This window comes from Bubalus bubalis, chromosome 12 (assembly GCF_019923935.1).
Source record: "Bubalus bubalis isolate 160015118507 breed Murrah chromosome 12, NDDB_SH_1, whole genome shotgun sequence".
Lineage (NCBI taxonomy): Eukaryota > Metazoa > Chordata > Mammalia > Artiodactyla > Bovidae > Bubalus > Bubalus bubalis.
The window spans coordinates 89338593-89362518 of record NC_059168.1 but is presented as its reverse complement, the minus strand read 5'-3'; the positions used below and the strand labels follow the sequence as shown (position 1 = coordinate 89362518).

General features: G+C 47.9%; 1 protein-coding gene across 4 annotated transcripts in view; it reads left to right on the top strand.

Moving 5' to 3' along the window:
* Positions 1-23926, top strand: part of RNF144A (ring finger protein 144A) — a 132108-nt gene that overhangs the window by 69697 nt on the left and 38485 nt on the right. The gene's annotated exons all lie outside the window — the stretch shown is intronic.

Genomic DNA, 23926 nt, shown 5'->3' with positions numbered 1-23926 from the left:
CTCCCCGATTTCAGTTTGTGAACTGGTCTGAATATTCCTCCAGTTTTCTGGTTTCCCCAGTTGGCCTCATTTCTTTGGTTCTGTGAGCCTGGGATGGGTGGGTGGTGGGGGTGGCTGGAAAGCAGGTCCCACTGGTTGGCATCCGGTACACATGGTAATTCTTATCTTGTTCCATATAAATGCCAGGAAGATGGTGAATGTTGCAAAATGAAACCACCTCTGAGTTGTGATGCTGAAGACTGGAAAACAGAGATCTTGGGTGGGTCTGGTTAAGACAAGATACAGTGTCAGGGTTACTGAGCATTTCCCTGACCCTTCTCTGGGAGACCCCGAGCCTTCGACTCACTGCAGCCCTGCGGAGAGCTCGCTGTAAGCGGCAACAGCCCTCCAGTCTCTGTCCTGGCACCTACGCTGACCTGGGGATTAGGAGTGAGTCTGGTCTTCTGATTAGATTCTGCTACTCTGTGGCCTTGGAGGTCACTTGTCCCGGAAAAGGGCTTGGACACTGGGATTCCCAAAGCTGTCCCTGTTCTTTTACTGTGTTTACAGTATGGACTCCGCTCTACTTAACTGCAGCTTTGCTTTTGAATGAGGCCTAGAATGTTCTCTGTAGGTTAAGACAGTGCAGAATGGTTCGCATCCACCCAACCCCAAACTCCCAGTCCTTCTGCTTCTCCCCTCCCTCTGGCAACCACAAGTCTGTTGTCTATGTCTGTGAGTGTATTTCTGTTCTGTAGACAGTTTCGTTTGTGTCATATTTTAGATTCCACATATAAGCGATGCAAGCTATGACATTTAGAATGGATAAACAAGGAGGTCTTACTGCATAGCACAGGGAACTATACACGGTAGCCTGGGATAAACCATATAGAAAAGAATTTAAGCAAAGAATATATATATGTGTGTGTGTGTGTGTGTGTAAATGTATAACTGAGTCACATTGCTGTATGCAGCAGAGATTGGCACCACACTGTAAACCAACTCTGCGCATGGGCGTGCTCAGTCCCTTCAACCGTGTCTGACTCTTTGTCATCCCATGGACTGTAGCTGCCAGGCTCCTCTTTCCATGGAACTTTTCAGGCAAGAATGTTGGAGTGGGTTTTCATTTCCTCCTCCAGGGGATCTTCCCCACCCAGAGATCAAACCTGTGTCTCTTGCATCTCCTGCATTGCAGGCAGATTCTTTACCCACTACTTTAATAATAATAAAAAAAAATATATATATATATATATATAAAAAGTACAGAAAGTATATTTCTAGATTCCTCATTTGCTTCTTTTGAACTTAATGCAGTTTTCTTTCTGGTCTGTTCTTACTTGTTTGTGCCCAAGAGAGACTGCAGCCTGGTTCATGAGCCCTGGGTCCTGGAGGAGGAGTCTCATTTCTTTGTGTCCGGGCCCCTGGGGAGGAATGGCTCCCACCCCCAACCCACAACCTTATGCAATAACCGCAAATCAGGCTGGAGCCGCTGCACCCACCCACTCTCCTGGAAGGCCCAGCACAGCACACCGCTGACAGGATGCTAAATTTACATGGTCTGCCTCCCCCGCCCCGCCACCCCCTCCTCTTCATCCCAAGGCCGGGTTTGGGCTGAGCTTGCTCGTGGGCACGTCAGCTCCGCAGCAAGACTGGGTGGCAGTCTCAAATGCTGCCCTGTTTCTTTGTTCACTTGTCAAACTCTGGGAGACAGCTTTCCCAGCCTACAGAAGTGATGTTATGTAACTTCTGGCATTCACCCCACCCCTCACCTTCTTCAGCTGCACGTCTTCCTATGTGTGTAGCTGATTTTTCCCTTTTAGACAAGCTCCTATGTGTGTGGCTGATTTTTCCCTTTTAGACAAGTTCTGAGTGGGTCGGGCTAAGCGGACACAGCCCCAGGTGGTTTCTTCTGTGGGCTGATTGCTCTTTCTTGGGACGGAAACGTGGGATCAGGCTCCTTGGCAACGCTTTCCTGCTCTGTGCCCCCTCCTGCCACTTGCTGGCCTTTCTAGCTTACCCACCATCTTACCATATTGCTGTGCCCTTGGTTGAAAAGGCAGCCAGCTGTGTCTCTGGGCGTGTCCGACTCTCTGTGGGGGTGCTGTCCACATCTCCCTGGCTGAAGGGGTCCTGTCCCTGGGCTGTGTCCAGGCCCAGACTCCCAGAGGAAGACCTCTCATAGATGCTTGTGACTGGCAGAGCAGATGATAGGGCAGAAAAGAGATGGTGGGGTCGGTTCTCCAACCGCCCTTGGCTAGAGTGATGTGTCTCCTGAACCAGTCCGGAGAGAACAATCATAATAACAGCATCTGTTTTTGTTGTTGTTGTTGTTGTTTTGAGGGCTATCAATTCAGTTCAGTCGCTCAGTCGTGTCTGACTCTTTGTGACCCCGTGAATTGCAGCACGCCAGGCCTCCCTGTCCATCACCAACTCCCAGAGTTTACCGGAACTCATTTCCATCCAGTTGGTGATGCCATCCAGCCATTGCATCCTCTGTCATCCTCTTCTCTTCCTGTCCCCAATCCCTCCCAGCATCAGGGTCTTTTCCAATGAGTCAACTCTTTGCATGAGGTGGCCAAAGTATTGGAGTTGAGGGCTATACTTATTATTAAATCTACTTATTTTTAATTGGAGGATAGCTGCTTTGCAATATTGTGTTGGTTTCTGCCGTACATCAGCATGAAGCAGCGTATGCGGAATAACCAGTGACTGCAGACACCGTTGCTGGCAGTGCTCATAGGACCCTAGAGTTTATGGGTTGGAAAGTGGGGTTCTGGAGCCAGGGTACCTCGGTTTGGAACTAGGCTCTGACACTTAATATTGAAGCGGTTGTGGAGCGTCAGTGCCTCAGTTTCCTTTTCTGTAAAATGGGAAGAAGAGTGCATGTATTTCACGGTTGGTGGAAGTACTGAGTGAAGCAATATGCATATTATGCAGCCTAGGATCGTGCCCTGGGAACTGTGAACAGATGTTCAGCTTCACTGATTTGCCGCCATCCCGTGGTTGGGGGGCTGAACTGGGATTCAAACCTGATGGCCACGGGTCCTGGACACTGTCTGCTTTCCAGGAAAGGCTGCTGTCTGGCATAAGAGGTCCCCATGGTCCCTTGGGCCCCTTGGATAAAGAGACTTGGGATCTTTTCTCAGAAGTGCCGCCAGCTGTTCAACCACAGCCTGCCGGGTCTTTGGGCTGCACTTGCTTAGCTCATCCCACGTGTACGGGACCCAGCACAGCCAAAAATAAGTAAATAAATAAAATGATAAAAAACGGTACGTTAGTAAAAGAGGGAGGGGTTATAGGCATAATTATGGCTGATTAGAGTTGTATGACAGAGACCAACACAATATTGTAAAAATGAAAAAAGCAAAGTAAAACCATGACAGCTTTGTTACAGTCTTTAACCATGTTTAGAGAAGGCCAGGGGTCAGAAACGGGGGAGGAGGGGACAGGATGCTCCCATAGGTGCCTGCACCAGGGCCAGGATATGGTCCTTGGTCTCCCTGATGCCCGGCCCACCCATGGGTGAGGAGCTGCCTCAGTCTGATTTGGGGATGTAGCGGTGGAGTCTAACCTTTGCTGTGGAGACACTTGAAACAAAACCCAGAGCAGGAACTGTCTGATCCCCTGTGGGGAACGTCTTCTGGCATCTGGTCTACACCTTTGCTGGGCTTTTGTAGCATGCCATTAGTTAGTAGAAGGGAGGATGTCGGACTTAGCTGTGTGAGAACCTTGATCCCACAGCTTCCAGGCCACTGTCATGCTCCTGTGTTGAGGGCAGCCTGGAATCTGCTCATTTGTCAGCTCCGTCTCATTGACACTCTGTGGGATGGCCTGGCGCAGTTCACTCATCCCTGTTCACCAGGAGTGTCTGAACTGAACACACAGGGTTCGTAAGAGGCAAGAACGGCGGTTGGAGTGTGGGCCTTTGTGCTGCCGAGGTTATAGCTGCTTCAGGACAACCTGAGCTACACTCAGTCCAGTTTTGTTCAGAAAATAAGGAAGTGGACCCTTATAGTTAGAGAGCAGGATTGAGTCCACCCCTACCTCCATCACTCAGCCTCCTGGACCCCAGCCCTCCTGCAAAGGAGGCGCAGTGTTTCTTGGAGCTATTGTATGATTAAGTGGTGCATGAATGTGTACACCTTGGAAGTTCTCAGTCGGTGTTAGCTGTTCTTGGTATTTCTTAATCTTTGTTTGGGACTTCCCAGGTGACACAGTGGTAAAGAATCTACCTGTCAATGCAGGAGACACACATTTGATCCCTGGGTGTGGGAGATCCCCCGGAGGAGGAAATGGCAACCCACTCCAGGATTCTTGCTTGGGAAATCCCATGGACAGAAGAAGAGCCTGGCGGGCTACAGTCCCAAAGAGTCTGACACGACTGAACAGGCACACGCACAATCTTTGTTTGATGTTGCTTTGCTTTCTTTGTGGGAAAAATAAGACCCTTCCCCAGGGGCTGACTGTGAACTCTGTGAAAGTCCTATTCCTCTGTGAGTGGACAGGTCTCTGTCTAAAACCTTAGCTCTGACAGGCAGAGGATCAGAGAATGTTGACAATAAGTGGCAGATTTTAAATTTGGAGTAGAGCAGATATACACTGACATTTTGGGAACTCTGAGCTAGCTCAGAGAAGAAAAACACTCTTAAAACCGTTTGAAACTTTTCTCTTATATAATTTTAAAATGCATCCCCTGACCTTGACATCCCCAGTCAGTATGTAGAATGAACACGCTTTATCCCTTGATTGAATTAACACCGAGCAAGAGATCCTCTGTTTATGCTAAATGACTATGATGGTTCAGTCTGTTTTATTAAAGTCTCTGTAAGCTTATCCATGTAGTTCACAGCCAGTTTTATTTAAAGGTAATAATTGAGGAGTCTTGTTTGCCAGCTGGGCCTTTTCAGTCTCTCCACCCTCCACCCAGCCCACCCTGTTCGGTAACTGTTTTAATTAGGTTTGGGTATTCCTAAGGTGTTCTTTTTTTTTTTTTTTTTTTTAATTGAAGTATAGTTGAGTTACAATGTTATGTAGTTTCAGGTGTATAGCAAAGTGATTCAGTTACACACACACACACACACACACATTCTGTATCAGATTCTTTTCCCATTATAGGTTAAGAAATTGAGTATAGGTCCGAGTGCTATGCAATAGTTCCTTGTTGATTATCTATTAATATTTTATATATAGTAGTGTATATGTGTTAATCCCAAACTCCTAGTTTTCCCTTTTTCCCCTTTGATAACCATACGTTCTTTTTCTATGTCTGTGAGTCTATATGTTTTGTAAGTAAGTTCATTTGTATAATTTTTTTTTTTTTAGATTGCACATATAATCGATATCTTGTAAGAGTTGTCCTTCTCAATCTGGCTTAATTCACTTATTATGGCAGAATTTAGGTCTATTCATGCTGCTGCAAATGGCATTACTTTATTTTTTATGGCTGAGCAATATTCCATTGTATACATATAAGGTGTCTTCTTTATCCAGTCATCTGCTGATGGACATTTAAGTTGCTTCCATGTCTTGGCTAATTTGGAAGAGTGCTGAGGAGAACACTGGGGTGCTTGTATCTTTTCAAATTATACATTTTTCCCTGTATATACCCAGGAGTGGGATATGGTAGCTCTATTTTAATTTTTTTAAGGGACCTTTATACTGTTCTCCGTGATGGCTACACCTGTACATCTAGTGTTTCTTTATGCAAATATAAATAAGTGCAAATATACAGAAAATTCAGCATATAATATACATGTTCTATACTTCGCATTTTTAATTTACTACATCGTGCAGATCTTCCCTTTTTAACTTGTAGAGTATTTCTCCTCCTTTCTGCCATCACCTAGTACTGCATTCCAGGATTGTTTTCCTTGGTTTATTTAACCTGTCTCCTACTTGGATTGTTTTCCATCTTTTGGTATTTCAAACAAGACCACAGTGACAAACTTCATACTCTGGTCACATGCCCTAGAAGTAGGATTTCTGGATCAATGGGCAAATATAGATAAAGTGTTGGTAAATTTTAAAAACAAAACAAAACAAAAAATCTTTTGATGTGTTGTATCATTTTGAACTCCAGTGGATCAGGAGAGCAGTTATTGACCTACAGCCTCATGGATGAGTGTTTTGCAAAACGTTTGAATGTTTGCTGGGTAGAAAATTGAGAAATGGCATCTTATGTCGTGAATTTGCATGTCTTCTTAGGACTGGGTCCCTCTGGAGGATACTTGTCTTTCTTGCCTGTGAACTGTCTCTTGTTCTTTGATCATTTTCTATTACTGTTGTTCTTTCATCTCTCAATTTCTAAAACTCTGTATAAAGGAGATTAACTGTTTGGGATAAGTTTTGCATCTGTTCACTGAAACAGTTTATTTTGACTTGCCTTGGGCTTGTAGAAGTTTTTGAGATCATATAATTATATGTATGACTTTCCGGGTGGCTCAACACTTAAGAATCTACCTGCCAATGCAGCAGAAACAGGTTTGATCCCTGGGTCGGGAAGATCCCCTGGAGGAGGAAATGGCAGCCCACTCCAATATGCTTGCCTGGAGAATCCCACGGACAGAGGAGCCTGGAGGGCTACAGACCATGGGGTTGTAAGGGTTTCCTCAGTGTCTCATTGGTAAAGAATCTACCTGCAATGCAGGAACCACAGGAGATGTGGGGTCAATCCCTGTGTCTGGAAGATCCCCTGGAGGAGGGCATGCATGGCAACCCACTCCAGTATTCTTGCCTGGAGAATCCCATGGACAGAGAAATCTGGCAGGCTATGGTCCATGGGGTCACAAAGTGTCAGACACGACTGAGTGACTAACACTTCACACTTCACTTCATCTTCACTTTGGTGGCTCAGTGGTAAAGAATCTGTCAGCCAATGCACGAGACACAGGAGATAATGGGTTTGATCCTTGCGTCCAGAAGATCCCCTGGAGAAGGAAATGGCAGCCCACTATAGTGTTCTTGCCTGGAGAATCACATGGAAAGAGGAGCCTGGTGGGACTATTTCAGGAAGAGCAGAATGTCTCCTCTTTGTAATGATGCAATGACTCCACCTGTGTGAGTGTGTATCCTTTTTTTGTCTCCAGAGGCTAACATAGCATATGATTTTTATACTCCTTTTCCACTCACCAAAATTACATTAAGGCGTTGGTTAAGACTGCAGAATATCATCCTGTGCCTCATAGTCTTACACTCTTCTGCTTTTACTGGTTTGATATTTCTTTTTAAAAATTACATTTATGGGAAATGCTATGACAAATATTTTCATGCCCATAGTTTTTTTCATGCTTTATGGATGGATTCCCAGAAATGGGATTACTTGATCAAAGTAATTTTTAACGTTTTGAAGGTCCTTGATAAATGCTGCCTGCTGCCTCTCAGTAGCATGCTATCATTGTGTGTTATGTAAGTCACGTGTGTTTTGCTGTTGGCTCCATGATTGTAGAGTTTGGGCTTCCCAGGTGGCTCAGTGGTAAAGAATCCACCTGTCAATGTAGGAGACATGGGTTCGATCCCCGGGTTGGGAAGATCCTCTGGAGAAGGAAATGGCAACCCACTGCAGTAGTCCAACTTGGGAAATCCTGTGGACAGAGGGGCCTGGTGGGCTACAGTCTGTGAGGTCTCAAAAGAGTCGGACATGGATGAGCAGCTCAACGACAACCATGACTGTAATCAGATTATTATAGTTAAAAACAATGCAGTTGATTTCATAGGTGGAAAATCCACCGTTATCATTTTCCATGTGAGTAACAAGCTGCAGAGAGCTTAGCAGATGTGCCAGGGTTGCAGAGCTGGCTATTGCCCGTGTCCTGGTCCCCAGGAAGAAAGAGAAAGCTGGCACGTTTCTACATGAACTCACACCAAAGCACAGGTGACTAGAATTGGTTCTTTGGACAGTTTTCACGTACATTGAGTTGGGCCAAAACGAGAAATTTTATTTCTCAGAAGAGAAAATCACACCTAATGGCTAATTTAGTAGTTACTGAGACATCCACTCAGTAAATATTTCCTTTCCACATACAGCCTGTAATACCAGGCAGTGATACGATGTGGACATAGCATCCTTCCTGTCCTATGTGACATCTCTGGTAGAGCAGTGATCCTTCCCACATGCCCACCCCCCTGGCCCCCTCCCCCCTGGCTTTCTCCCAGGGGTGAGTTCATCAGATAGATTGTGCGTACCCATTTTTATGGAGCACCTCCTCTGTGCCAGGGCCATGGAACCTGAGAGAGAGCAAAGCCAGTGAAAATCAGTTTCCTCGAGGAATGTGTCTTCCCGACAGGGTGACAGAATAAACGAGATAAGCAAATTACGCTGCAGACACTGATGGGCGCTGGCAGGAAGAGAAGATGGAAGCGTGTGTATGCAGGTGGGCTTGAGGGGCTTGTATGTCTCCTGCACCGCTGGGGGTGGTCAGAAGTTTTCAAGCAGGAGAGCAAGACCTGATGAAGCAGCGTCCTGCAGACACAGGGTTGCTGCAGAGCCCAGAGAAACAGCCCACCGCCCCCTCCCCCCAGCCCCTCATCCCTCAGCATCTCTGGATAAGTGGCAAGCAGACCCGGAAAGAAGACCTGGGTGCCTGCGGGTGAGGGTGTCAGTGGTCTTCCACGGCCCCGGGGTCACCTGGACCTACTCATTCCTGGATTGTCAGGAAGCTGGCAGATGGCCCTGGATGCCAGGCCCTGGAGTCCTGTGATAACCTAAGAAAGAGGAAAACATTGTCTGGACCTGGTGGGTCTTATTATTGTTGGTGCTGTAGTTCTATACTAACGATTCTCAAGTGGCCAGAGTTTTACATCCTTGAGAGAACGTAGTCCCTTTAGACCCATTATCATGTCAACTTGGTCCTTCCCTGAAACAGACTCCTCCACGTCTGTTCTCCATGAAGGAAGGCTCTACGCACAGGGACACTGGGCGCCGGTCCTGGGAGTCCAAGTCAGGCTTCTACCCAGGGCTGGAAGTAAATACACTGTTCAGACTTGCTCTATTGTGGGTATTCCCAGCAGGAATGCTCCCCACCTTGGAAGCTGGTGTTTTCTTGGGAATAATTGGAAGTTTGCCTCTCTGTTTCCCCGCAGGGAAGGTTGCGTCAGTTTATTTGATTATCTCCCAGTCCCTCACGGGTGGGCTTCCAACAAAGCTGCCTGTTCCGGAGACAGTGAGCTAGGTCTGCAGGCGGAGCCCTGGCCCTGTTGGTCTGGGGCCTTCTCTCTGCGTGAATCTTCTCTAAATGAAAACTCTTGTGTCTGCACCTGCGGGGGATCTTTGTTGCCATGTCAGAACTAATATTGAGTAAGTTTTGTGGCTTTTCTATCTAACAGAGCCCCCAGTGGTGTCTCGTTATGGGCTGGGGAGAGGGGACGGGTGAACTGTTGGAACAAGGGGACGAAAAGGGGTTTGTGGCATTGCCTTGATCCCATCTCTGACGTGACTTGGGTTTCTCTCTCCATCAAGTAAGCCCATCGGCGCTTGGGGTCTGCTTATAGCCAGAGTCAGAAAAGTGAGACTAGAGCGGTCGTGGTGTGCTCTGAGTCCCTGCTGGAATGTGAACTCTAGACTGGTGGGTGAGGGCTGAGAAGGCGGCTTGACGTGGGGGAGTGAGGGGGGCTCAGGGCTGGGTGGGATGGAGCACGACCCTTCCTGACCTCTTAATCTTGGCCACACCCCTGGACCCCGGGTTTTCAGTCCTGTCCAAGTCCAGGGACATACCGACGACCCAGCCTTCCTCACAGAGACGTTGGGAGACCGGGAGGATGATAGATTTTTTTTTTCCCCAATTATTAGAAAGTACAGTGTCTCGGCACTGAGCCCAGGGAGGACAGAGAAGGTTGTGAGATTGTGATTCGTTGTCTCATCAAGGTTATCCGGAAGTTGAGCTCTGGATTGATTTCGGCGTCTTGGCCAACTCGATAGACTGTCCTTCCCCTCATGGGGGCCAGACACCTCATTTCGTAACCAGAGGACTCTCGTTGATGAAAAACATGTTTTTAGGTAAAAAATATGACATTTTCAACATTCTTAGGTTAAAACATCAGTGGCTTCCCTCCCGCCCCCAGAGGGTGGCTGGCCTCTTTTGTCATAAGAAGGTGGAAGAGCCAGGTTAGCAACTGGCTTTTTAAAAACCACTTTATTTTTGTTTTGTTTATTCATTTTTGGCTGCACTGGTCTTCGTTGCGGCACGCACAGACTGTCTCCGGTTGTGGCGAGTGGAGACACACTTTGTTGTGGTGCGCGGGCTTCTTTCTCGTTGTGGAGGCTTCTCTTGTTGCGGACTGCAGGGCTCTAGACTGCGGGCTTCAGTAGTTGCGATGCATGGGCTTAGTTGCCCACTGCACATGGGATCTTCCTGGACCGGGGAGCGAACCTGTGTCCCCTGCATTGGCAGGTGGACTCTTAACCACTGGACCACCAGGGAAGCCCCTGGCATTTGGCGTTTCTGTGCAGCAGACAAAGGCTCTTGGGAGCCCCCACCGGCCCATCAACTGTCCAAGCCATGGGCATGTGAGAGCCTTCGGTGGACCCGAGGGCAGTGTGGATGTTGGTGCAGGAAGAGAACGTGACTCGGGAAGTCAGGAGACTGGGTGTGAAACCTGGATTTACCATTTGAGACTTTGGGCAAATGGTCTTACCCTTCTTGAGCCTCTTCTCTTCATCTGTTACATGAAGATAATTGAGCTGACTTCCTGTCTCTGATATGTTGGTTACTAGCTACAAAATAGAAAGCAGTTTTGAACAGATATTCAGAAACATCACAGCAGAGACAGATATTTTGAACAGATATTCAGAAACGAGACAGCAAAAGAGACACTGATGTATAGAACAGTCTTATGGACTCTGTTGGAGAGGGAGAGGGTGGGAAGATTTGGGAGAATGGCAAAAAAAAAAAAAAAAAAGAAGAAGAAGAAACATCGCAGCTAATCACAAGGTTATCCGGAGATGCTAGTCAGCCTTGTTTGATCAGAAAATAGGTCTGTCTTCTTCTCCCCAATGAAATAGATAATGCCCCACAGAAGCTAGTATTTTTGTTTTTGTTTTTGTTTTTGTTTTCTACGTAGTTAAGTTGGCAGTAAAGGAAAGAACAAAATGCAGCCATATATTTCTTTGAGTAAGTATTTTAAACTCTAGCTTGATAGTACCCACTGTTCTTATGCAACTTGTGTTCTAGGGGGAAGGGAATGATAAATAAATGAAGAAGTGCTTGTAGACAGTTCCTGGGGTAATATCAAGAGAGGCAGGGGACCAGAGGGGATGGGAGGCAGGCAGTTTTGTGTAGGTGATCAGGTGACTGAAAGATGGTGAACTATGTGCTGATCTCTAGGTCAGGGGTTTTGGAAAACGAAGATTTGTGATATTAGTGTCATAATTGTCATACAGATGAACTGACACGGGATTCTTTAGGCTTGTTACAAGTTCTTGTTTTCGAAACACAGGGGCCCTTTAAGAGTTCCCAGACCTTTAATAGCTCCCAGTGATGAAAAAGATGTTTTTAGGTGCACAAAATGACACTTTCAACATTCTTAGGTTGAAACATCAGTTTTACATTACTCAATTATTACACTGAGAGTATAGCTGAGCCCACATGGAATAGAATGACGTGGATTCTGCCTGTCTCAGGGCACAGCGGGTTATAATTTACTCGTGATTAAGAGTGAACCCTGAGTATACCCAAAGGTATAAATGAGAGTGTGGAGACAGCTTAGGGAGGATATTTGTCATCAGCGTGTTACAGTGGCCCCTGCAGTGAGGACCACTCCAGCTCTTCCCATGGGAGGTGTGTGTCTCTCCCACGAATGTGCTGCTAGATGTCAGAGGTTACTTCTTCCAGATCTAAGGACACAGAGGCTCAGACCATGAGCTGATTGCACTTGTGTATGTCTGGTTCTTGTGTGAGCTACTTGCTTGGCATGCTCCTAACAGGAGAGGCGGAATTTAAAGCTTCCTGTTTACTTTCCCACAAGAAGTCTCCTGGACGCTGAGGGTGTGTTGCTGGGCCCCCTCACTTGCACCTGCTACTGTCTTTCTAGAAGAAATCCTTAGAAGCCCTGGGTGTCCATGAACTGGAGCACCAAGGACGGGGCACTCAGAGCTGACTTGTCCAGGCAGCACCCAGCCTCTGGACATCATATGTTGCTGTCACGTGTGAAGGCAGAGACAGGGCCCAAACCTCTAGTTCTGTCTCTTCCTGTCTTCGAATCTCAGGAGGTTTTGGAGGGCTGCTCGTGGTTACGCATGTTTGAAGTGACATTTCCAAGATGTGGTTGTCAGGCCCTGGCCTTGGTCCTGACCTTGAACCCGCTCTCCTGGATGATACTGGCAGGGATTTCCTGTTTCTGAGCCTCACCCAGGAGTCCTCGCTGGCATGTCTCCAGTCATCCTGGTTTTGTCTTTAGAGAACCTGGCAGGTATTTGTCCTCACTGTCATCAACTCTTACCACCTGTGTGGAGTTTACTGTATCCACTTCTGTGTTTTTAGAAATACTCCCTTCTCTCATCTGGTCTTAAAAAGCAAAGACCTTAAAAAGCAAATAAATCTGTTAGAAGAAACTTAGATCTTGGAGTGGTGCAGTAAGAAATCTGCTGTGTGTATTTGGAAGTCCCAGATTTTGCTTAATTTTCTGACTAAAGTATGTCAGGGAAGCTAAAACCATCTGCAACTCAGTATTGATAAAGGGGCAATTCCACTTGTCTTTAAACAGATTCCCTGTCATTTTATACCTTTTGCATGCGTGCTGTGCTAAGTTGTTTCAGTTGTGTCCAACTCTTTGCAACCCCATGGAGTGTAGCCCGCCAGGTTCCTCTGTCCATGGGATTCTTCAGGCAGGAATACTAGAGTGGGTAGCCATGCCCTCCTTCAGGGGATCTTCCCGACCCAGGGATTGAACTCATATGTCTCCTGCATTGACAGGTGGGTTCTTCACCACTAGCACCAGCTTTGTTGGATCTTTTTCCTTTCATGATGAGATCCTCAAAGGCAGGTGCTTGCCCAGAGAAAAGGCTCTGGTTGTTTTCTGACACGCTGTGTGGGTAGTGCCTCTGACTCTTGTAATCCAGAGTCTAGAGCAGTCTTTAGAGCCTTAGGGGAACCTAATGCCAGCTGGCTCACTGCTGCTCCTGAGTAGGTGGAGGGATTCGAGTGTAAACATAGGCGTGGCCATGGGAAGGACTGGAGGTGGAATTGTGGGGAGTTCTTAGAAAGGGAGGGCGGAGAGTGTTTAGATGGTTTCATGGACAGACAGGGCTCCCAGCCACAGGCATGCCTGAGCTCCCAGGTGGATCTGTGGCTTCAGGGCTGCTCCTTCAAGAGATATTTTTATCCTCTAGCTCGCTCTCTGAGATGTATCCTCACTGCCCTGAAGCCCCTCTCTGCCGCTGTAGACACAGAAGCCAGGCTTCTCACTGAGAGCTAGGTGACACCTTCCCAGGTGGGTGGAGAAGGGAAGGTTAAAAGCTTGGGGAATCCTGGGGCCAGGTCCCAGCCAGAGCTCAGATGAGGATTGCTGGCCCGGGAAGTTCCAGAACAGGCCCTGGAGGAGAGGGGGTGTCCAGTGGTCAGTGGGCAGTGGTGCTGACATCAGAGCCCTGGCTTCTAGAATCTTCCCAGAGGCCTGTGTCCATGCCACCGCACAGTCCCTACTCCGTGATGTCCTGCTCTGTTAACCCAAAGGATTGACAAGCTCCACACCCAGGACTTTCCCAGGCTCGTTGTCATAGCAGCAAGAACTCCGCCTGGCTGCCTACAAGGAAACAGCCCTGTGTCTATCCTCCTCCCATCTGAACTGGCCAGAGCTGCTCCCCGACCACCTGCCATCACCCGGGACTGACTAAAGGGGCCAGAGGACGCAGTTGACATGCCTGTGCCCCGAAGACTGCCCTTTGACTGGCAGAAGGTGCTCGGGATGCGTGAGAGCAGGGGGCGGCCCATGCTGGTCATGCTCCATCATACATGCATTGACATGTGCTGTTGCTCTTGTCTGTGTGTCCTTGTCTGAAAAACAGGAGTGGAGACAAGGGGTCACTGTGTCCCTGGCAAAATGCGGTGCACTCAGGGTGGTATATGACCACGTAGAAGGTTCTGGGTGGGGCGGGGCGGGGTGGGGTGGCCACTCGACCTCTGAGCAGGCCCCTAAGCAGTGGGGAGTAAGGAAATCATCCCTAACAGGACACATGATGCTGACCCCCATCAGCCTTGAAACACGGTGACTTTGTGTCTGGCTTTTAAAGTGTTGCTTGCTGCTGGCCGGAGTGTGCCATCCGCAGTGGGGGTGATCGTTTCTTTGGGTGTGCCGCTGCACCCCATTCCGGGATGGAGGTCGGAACGGCAGGGTGTTTGCGGGAAACAGACTGTGAGCAGGAAGCTGTGGGGACCCTTTGAGCTCTCCTGCAGAGGGTTTGTCCGACTTAGAAGGGAAAGATTGTGCTCCTGGCCATTTATTTCCAAAGACGAGCCTCCGGTGAAAGAGATACAGCTCCCGGGAGCAAGTCCGCAGGTCTGCCCAGGCTTGGAGGGAGGGTGTCCAGGCCCAAGCCTGGCTGGTGTTTGAAATGTTCCTGAGGCCTTCTTCAGCCGGATTTCTGTCGTGTCCGTGAGGCGCTCCCTCTCTGTCACAGCCCCGGCGGCGGCAGGAAGGTGCGCTCTGTTGGCTTCAGACCAGCCCAGACTTTTTCTGGCAGGAGAAGTGCAGACTCAGGGCCCTGAGAGGGGCTGGAGGAGGTGCAGGCTGCTCTGTGGAAGGAAGCGGCCCCTTCAAGTCCCCTTTCTGCTCACCCCCGAGCCTTTACCCTTCCCCTGCCTGCCCCCACCCCATGCAGTGAACTTCGGTGCCCAGTAATAGATGCTCCAGGAAGGGACTCCTCTCCCCATCACCTGTGCAGGGGCCTTTGAAAGGGACAGAGCTCCCATTCCTGGGTTGGCTTTTTAAACCCACTTTGGTCACTTTTATTAACTAATTGTAAGTAATACAGGTATTTTAAAAACATAGTTCAGTTCAGTTGCTCAGTCCTGTCCGACTTTTTGCGACCCCATGGACTGCAGCACGCCAGGCTTCCCTGTCCATCACCAGCTCCCAGAGTTTACTCAAACTTATCTCCATCGCATCAGTGAGACCATCCAACCATCTCATCCTCTGTTGTCCCCTTCTTCTGCCTTCAATCTTTCCCAGCATCAGGCTCTTTTCCAGTGAGTCAGCTCTTCGATTCAGGTGGCCAAAGTATTGGAGTTTCAGCTTCAGCATCAGTCCTTCCAATGAATATTCAGGATTGATTTCCTTTAGGATGGACTGGTTGGATCTCCTTGCAGTCCCAGGGACTCTCAAGAGTCTTCTCCAACCTTACCTTCCTCAAACACAGGGTCTTGCAGGGACATGGGTGATGGGGCAGCCTGGCAAGAGAGTGGCCCCGCCAGGTGAGGCTTCAGGACAGGGTCGGGGCAGCGAATGAAGTGGGAGGGGCTCTGCTTCCTGGGGAATGACTGGCTCCCTTCAGCCATCCACGCTTTAGCACAAAGAAGCTTCTGAGCCGCTGTTAACAGAGGTGAATTCATAGTGCTTGTAAAATGGTCCGAATCTCTCAGAGGCAGGAGGGAGCTAGACAGAAGATCCCAGGGTAGATGAAGGCAAGTGTCCTCACCCTGAGTGCAGTGAGGGACCCGTGGACCATGGAGTGTCCCCTCAGCAGTGTGCAGCCTGGACACCCGTCCCTGCGCAGGACAGTCTGCGGCTGTTTCTTCACTGAATTTAAGACCTCGTTCTGTGCCGAGTGCACTTGGACAGGCCAGCACGCTCCCTGCTCCATGGGCCCCTTGTCCTTTGTCTGAATACTGGGGAGCTTGTGACAGTGAAATGATTTAAAAGTTGTTTTTATTTTCTTTTTAACCTTGATGCTGTGTGGTTGTGCTTATGTGTTGATGATGTGTGGACAAAACAAAACGTGGTTTGTGTTTTGTCCGGTGGAGACAGCCTGTAGTACAGCTTCTTGGAGTGTTACTGCGTTCATTAGCATCTCAAGACCCACATGGGGTTGGATGGTTAAAAATATACACACTAATCTGCCCAGTTAATCCCATGGCCTCTGATTTTTAATATCACAATTAATTGTACTGTTGGAGGTAGAATCTTAAAAGAAAAAGATACAAATGAATTTATTTACAAAACAGAAATAGGCTCACAGACATAGAAAACAAACTATGGTTACCAAAGAGGAAAGGGGGTGGAGAAGGATAATTTAGGAGTTTGGGATTAACATACACACACATGTCATAATAGATAACCAGCAAGGAGCTACTGCATAGCACAGGTTACTAGACTCAATGTCTTATAATAACCTGTAATGGAAAAGAATTTGTAAAAAGAATATATATCCATATATATGAATCACTTTGCTGCAGACCCGAAACCTACACAACATTGTAGATCAACTGTATTCCAATTAAAAAAAAAAAGTTAAAAACAAAAATATTGCTGCTTGGGGAAAATACAATCTTAAAACAGATAAAAATTTTAGACTCTTAAAATATTCCCAGTTGACTCTGCATTTTATTAATAATAGGGTTGTCGTGTCTGACTCTTGCAACCCCATGGACTGTAGCCCTCCAGTCTTTTCTGTGCATGGATTTCCCAGGCAAAAATTTTACTGGACTGGGTTGCCATTTCCTCCCCCAGGGGATCTTCCCAACCCAGGGATCAAACTTGCATCTCTCTTATCTCTCGCATTGGCAGGCAGATTCTTTACCAACTGTACCACCAGGGAAACCCTTTAATAGGGTTGCTGCTGCTGCTGCTGCTAAGTCGCTTCAGTCGCGTCCGACTCTGTGCGACCCCATAGACAGAAGTCCACCAGGCTCCGCTGTCCCTGGGATTCTCCAGGCAAGAACACTGGAGTGGGCTGCCATTTCCTTCTCCAGTGCATGAAAGTGAAAAGTGAAAGGGAAGTTGCTCAGTTGTGTTTGACTCTTAGCAACCCCATGGACTGCAGCCCACCAGGCTCCTCCACCCATGGGATTTTCCAGGCAAGAGTACTGGAGTGGGGTGCCATTGCCTTCTCTGTTAATAGGGTTATTTGGGTTTAAATAAAAACAAATTTTTAAAATAAATGTTTTATTTTAGGGCAAGTCAGATGAACACATTCGGTTTTTAAATTTAGATTTAGATGAACAGATTTGACTTTTTAGATTTATAAAACTGATACAGATCTCTAGGGACTTACCATACAGAAAAGTTTTAGGTTCACAGTAAAATGGAGATAAAAATGCAGAGTTCCTGCATAGCCCTCGCCCTCCCCTCCTCCCCCAACACACAGCCTCCGCCAGTGCTGACTTCTGGCCCCCACCAGAGGCACGTGTGTTACACCTGCGAACTGACACATCATCTTTGTGGCTTTCAGAGGGGGCTCCTCCTCCCTGATCCTTGCTTGCCTCCCCAGAGAGAGTGATGGCAAAGAATGAAGGAAGGTCCGTACACGGAGTCTAACCTAGCGCCTGGCAGACACAGATTGCCCAGTGCCACGGTTTTCAGAGTCGATCGTGTGTTAAGCTTCTACCTCCATGGACTTCTGGCTGGGAGGTGCCCGGGGCGATGCCATCCTGTGGACCCACAGCCCAGTGCTTCTCAGATTCACTGTGATGGGAACTCTCTGGAAGACTCAGGTTGCTATGTCTTCTCCTGCTCCCTCTGCCGGGGAAGAACATGGACACATCCTAGTTGGCTTTAGGGCAGCAGGGCTTGTTGGAGGGGGTCCTGAGAGTAAAGGGTGGGTGTGACTGGCTGGCTCCTGGTTTGGTTTCCCTTTCACTGCTGTGCTTTGAAGGGGTGACGGAGGATAAAGAGGGATGTGCAGAATCCATAGCCCCAAAGCCCGAGGCTGGGATGTGTGTTAGTCGCTCAGTCATGTCAGACTCTTTGGGACCCCTTGGACTGTAGCCTGCCAGGCTCCTCTGTCCATGGGATTCTCCAGGCAAGAATACTGCAGTGGTTTGCCATTTCCTCTTCCAGGGGATCTTCCCAACCCAGGGATCGAACCTGAGACTCTTTTGTCTCCTGCATTGGCAGGCGGATTCTTAACCACTGAGTCACCTGGAATGCCCCAGGGCTAGGATGGTTCTGGCCGAATAACCACACCATACCTTTACAACTGTCTCCCTCAAGGGGTTCTTTTCCCTTCTGGCTGTTTCTCATCCGTGTAGACCTCACCATGCACCCTCTTTGCATAACCCCATGGTGCTTAATGAGTGACTTGCCTTATAAACATTTTGAGTTGCTCAGATTGAATAATACTTATAATCGACCAGATGTTCTTAAAATAGTTTGTTGTTTCATTTGACTTGACATTCACATTAAGAAAACAAAGACTGTTTTTTTTTCTCGCATTGTGCGTTGTGAGTTTCTTTGCCAACTCCTGTTTCAAGTTTGCAGCTGCTCAATGTTTGCAAAGTCATATTCAGCCCATCCTGAGGTCGTGATGGGCTTAGACAATGTAACTTTTTTTTTTTTGGTAAAATATGCCCAATTGTTGTTCCCTCTTAATCGTGATGATGAGCTCACCTCAGAGAGGGTCTACTCTGGAGGAAAGAGTACTGATCAGGTGCCAGGAAATCATGTCTGACCTGCTCCAAAGCTAAATCGGAAGACACGGAGGTGAGGGGCGGCAGCTGACCTGTGCCCAGGGCAGCAGAAGGCCGCGCTGTCTCAGGTCAAGTGGAAATCGTGGTCCAGGAAGAAAGGAAGCAAGAGGTCAAGCCCTGCACACTGGACTGAGAGTCATATCTTTGGCCAGGCCGTAAACAGGAAAGGCACCAAGCTGCAGGAGAGTGAGTCGTCTAAGAAGGGACCAGTCAGGGGCAACCTGCAGTCCAGGGTGAGAGACAGTGTGTGGGGCTGGGGCTGTGGGCTTCAAGACAGTGTACAAGGGTTAAGCTCCCGATTTCTGCCAGTTGGGGTGATCTTCAGCCTTACCGCAGCCTGCGCAGATGATGATAAAGCTGGAGGCTTCTGAGGTTGGGTTGTTTCCTTCTTCCAAAGTAATCTGGGCCCATCAGCGTGAACTTCCTGACCCTGAGTCAATCTTATCATTTTTCGGTTCAGCTTCTCTCCTCACTTTCGTTCGCATCGGTTAATGTTCAGGCTCTTCAGTCTGACGTAGCACGATGACCTCTGCTTACTAAGGAGGCACTGCTGCTGCTGCTGCTAAGTCGCTTCAGTCGTGTCCGACTCTGTGCGACCCCATAGACCGCCTCCTACCAGGCTCCTCTGTCCCTGGGATTCTCCAGGCACTATGTCCCAGGAATTTTAAATATATTATTTCTCACTCACTCTTCACAACTGTACATGGGAGGTGATGATGTATAGGTTTTACAGAGAGAGAGAAAAAAAAAAAACTTAGCTAAAGTTCATAGAGGTTGAGTAATTTCTCCAAAATCACATGACCAAGTGGCAGGACAGGAATTTGAATCCGGGTCTCTGGGTGACATACTGTGTCATCTGATGCTTGGCAGGTGACATCTCTGCAGAATCTGGGCCCCAGACCTCTCAGACAGTGTCCACTGCTGCCTGTCCGCAGCTCTCCAGGACAGAAAAGCCAATTAAACAATCTCTGCCCCCTTGGGGACACTTCCAGTCTTAAGTGATTTCTCAATGCTTCCAATAAAGTTTTGTGATCCCTATTAGGGCCTAGCTAACATTCTTACACCAAATAATTGATGCCTTTGAACTGTGGTGTTAGAGAAGACTCTTGAGAGTCCCTTGGACAGCAAGGTGATCAAACCCATCAATCCTAAAGGAAATTAATCCTGAATATTCATTGGAAGGACCGATGCTGAAGCTGAAGCTCCAATACTTTGGCCACCAGATGCGAATAGCCGACTCATTAGAAAAGACCCTGATGCTGAGAAAGATTGAAGACAGGAGGAGAAGGGGACAACAGAGGATGAGATAGTTGGATGGCATCACTGATTCAATGGACATTAAGCAAGCCTCGGGAAATGGTGAAGGACAGGGAGGCCTGGCATGCTGCAGTCCATGGGGTCACAAAGAGTCAGACACAACTGAGCAACTGAGCTACTGGACAACAACTTAATCAAAATATAGTCAGTGCTCCATCCTCTGAGCTTTAAGAGACATTAGGTATTAAAACAGAAGAAGGTACTGGGAAATATAAACAAAATAATCTTGGCCCATGATCCCGGGATCCAAATAACAGTGGACATTTAATATAATAATAATCGTAGATTCAAGGTTCAGGGAAATGTTACAAAAGAAAATAGACTCAGGGAGTGGGGGAGTCTTGACTCTGGTTCCCTCTGCACCCTCCAGATTGCCGAATGACCTCTCAAATCAACTAAATGTTCTGGCCCATTTGACTTAAGTTCAAATTATCATGTTTGTTTTAATTATCTGGAAGACTCTAACCCTTCCGAAAGCTACTTGAATTTGTATCAGTTCTCTTCTTCTTCTACTTTTTAATGCTTTCTTTTACAATTTTATTTATTTATGTTCAGCTGCAGCGAAGAGTTGACTCATTGGAAAAGACTCTGATGCTGGGAGGGATTGGGGGCAGGAGGAGAAGGGGACGACAGAGGATGAGATGGCTGGATGGCATCACTGACTCGATGGACATGAGTCTGAGTGAACTCCGGGAGTTGGTGATGGACAGGGAGGCCTGGCATGCTGCGATTCATGGGGTCGCAAAGAGTCAGACACGACTGAGCGACTGATCTGATCTGATCTGATCTGCACTGGGTCTTCATAGCTGCATGCGGCTTTTCTCTCCTTACCGGGAAGGAGGGGCACTGCTCTGGGGTCGCGGTGTGCGGGCTCCTCGCTGCAGTGGCTTCTCTTGTTGCACAGCAGGGGCATGTGGACTCAGTAGCTGCAGCTCCTGGCTCTAGAGCACCGGCTCAGTAGCTGTGGTGCACGGGCTTAGTTGCTCTGTGGCATGTGGGATCTTCCCTGATCAGGGATCAAACCCGTGTCCCCTGGATCGGCAGGCAGATTCTTAGCCACAGACCACCTCAGAGTTCTCTTCTAACAATGGAAGTTACACTTACTTCACACTAAGCTGCTCTCGGATATTAACTGACCTGGGAAGAGGCCACTGCTCTGAATTCTGATTTCTGTCCTCCCCGCCAAGCCCATTCCAGCTGGAATTCGGTAATTCCCCTTGCCTGTCTGAGCTCTCACAGGTCAGGGTCCCCTCTGCTGCTCCGTCAGCCTGACGTCACTCACACCCTGGGTCTTGTGTCCTTGTGTCTTATCTCCTCTGAGTTTCCAAGATCATCCTGTGGTCTCTTCCCCTGAGTCCCAGTGCCCTCCTCCACCAGTGCCCTGCCTGGAACCCACAGTGCTTCATCCTAACTAAATATTTGCTTAGTGATACCCAGTGAACTATGACTGTGAAAACACAAGAAGAGGGTGTGTTTTTTTTGTTTGTTTGTTTTGTTTTGTTTTTTAAGAAAAGTATTGTAACCCTTGGACTTACCACATGGCGCAGTGGTAAAGAATCTGCCTGCCAGTACAGGAGATGCAAAAGACGTGGGTTTGGTCCCTGGGTCAGGAAGATCCTGAGAGAGTCAATTCCTAGGCAGGTTGATAAGAAATCCAAGGTCCCCAAGGAGGAGAAAGCGGTCTGAAGCTCCCCGAGGAGGAGAAAACTACAAATGTTTTTTTTTTCTTTTCTACATTGCTTTGCCTTAGTCGGTATAACTATGTATCTTGCTCTAGGACATGTTTCTCCTTAACAAGAACCTTCTGACTAATCCTGTTATCTTAAAATGTATATTATGGGAATGGGTCTGGTAAGACCTTTTTATTGTTAGTTCTAGTCCCGTTAAGATGTAGGTTGTGGAGTGGGTCTGGTGAGACCTTTCTACTGTTCTAATCTGGTTATTTAAGATGTATGTTGTGGGAATGGGTCTGGCAAAAGTATATAGGCCTTGATAAGACTAGCTAGCGGGGCACTCTCAGAAGCTTTCTCTGTTATCTTTCACTTTAATAAAACTCTGCTACATAAAAGCTCTTGAGTGATCAAGCCTGGTCCCTGGTCCTGAATCTAAATCTTCTTCGATCACAAATCTGACCTCGTTCATCATAAACTATTAGTCTCGTGGAGGGGGAAATGGCAACCCACTCCACTATTCTTCCCTTGAAACTCCCACGGATAGAGGAGGCTGGCGGGCCACAGTTTATTGGATTGCAAAGAGTCAGACATGACTGAGCCGCTGAACATACACATGCACACATCGTGACCTTGAGAATGACTCACACGGGTGGTGGTCACACCCAGGCCCTGACTGTAGGAAGGACGGGTGTCACCAGTGTTTCTCACAGGTGGATGAGCTGTGACTAAATGAGGCATCGTAGGGGAAGGGGAGAGGGGCTTTACTGAGCCTTGCCAGGTGTGCCATTTCTTTTATACGGTCTCTCCTAATGCTGCACCAGCCCTGGGAGATGGAGATTATGGCCCCATCACACAGATGGGCAGACTGAGGCTGACTGTGGTCAGGTAACCCAGCACCCAACTAGCTATGGGTGTCCTATTGGCCCCAGAAGCGTTGAGTCCCTGTGGTGTCACCTCTGTTGTCTGGTGAAAGATGCTCAGACACTTCTCTCTCCTATTTTGATATCCACCCCCTTTTCGCAACTATAGGTAATGGAACTTGCCCTTAAAACTCAAGCCTCTCCTCTGCAAAGTTCTCCTCTTCTGAGAATTCTAACCCAGGCTGGTTTCTAGTTTTTCCAAAGTTCCTGAGCACTGATTTCACACGTAATCCTAAACTCTCCCTTGTGTTATCAGTTAGCTTTTTATTTGGCCGAGAATGTTCTTGAGTTGAAACTGAATACCCCAAGGTGGAGAACTCTGTCTCATATATCTTTGAGACTTTCTAATATCCAAGAGCCGTCCTGTGTACATTCTGGTCATTGGTTGGTGCTGTTTTGTCTTCTTCTCTTCCCCTGGATGTGTTGTGTCTTTGTCACTATGCACACAGTCTTCTGGGCTTCCCAGGTGGTGCTAGTGGTAAAGAGCTCAGCTGCCAGTGCAGGAGACACAAGAGATGTGGGTTCGATCCCTGGATCTGGAAGATCCTCTGGAGAAGGGAAATGACAGCCCACTCCAGTATTCTTGCCTGGAGAATCCCATGAACAGAGGAGCTTGGTGGGCTACAGTCTGTGGGGTTGCAAAGAGTCAGACACAACTGATGCAACTTAGCATGCACACATGCAAACAGTCTTCTGCCATATGTGTGGAGTTGAATGAGAAAAACACTCTTTTCATGACCTCACGGACTAGGGGCAATGCAGATGTATCTTGCTCTCCAAATCTTTTCGTTCCTCACTTCAGACAGTGGGGTTCCGTAGGAAAGGATGCCAGCTGTCTAAATCAATTTAGGTCTTAAGATTAGGATAGCAAGTGGTAAGAGTTCAGATGGCCAGGAATTTTATGTGAAATTTGTATGAATCTTTCTCAGTTCTGAATTTGGGGAGCAAGGGGTGCTGGTAGAATAAAGACATACTTACCAACGCAGGTACAAAATAAATGTCTTTAAGGCTTAAATCCAGTGCCAGGGGCAGGATGAGAGAAGCCACATCCCTGGATGCAAGCATCTGATCCATCAGCAGGCAGTTATGGAGGCCACGTGGATCAGAGCTGAGCTGAGAGCTGGAGGCTGACCCTTTCTCTGCCCCCTCTAGCCATAGACAGTGGAGATCAGTGTGTGAACATAGTAATAGGACGATGCATACTGTCAGGGGAGCACAGACCAGGGGGGACATGGCCGGAGAATGTCGGGGAGGCTGGGGAGGTGAGGACTGTTCATCCATGTCTCTGTGTAGTGTCCACTTCACCCAAGACACTGCTGGATGTGCTTGACCCACAGAAGTGAACAAGGCTGCCCAAGGTCCCACCTCCCTGAAGCTCACGGTTTAGACAATCTTCCAGGATTTTCTTAGGAGGCAGTGGTGC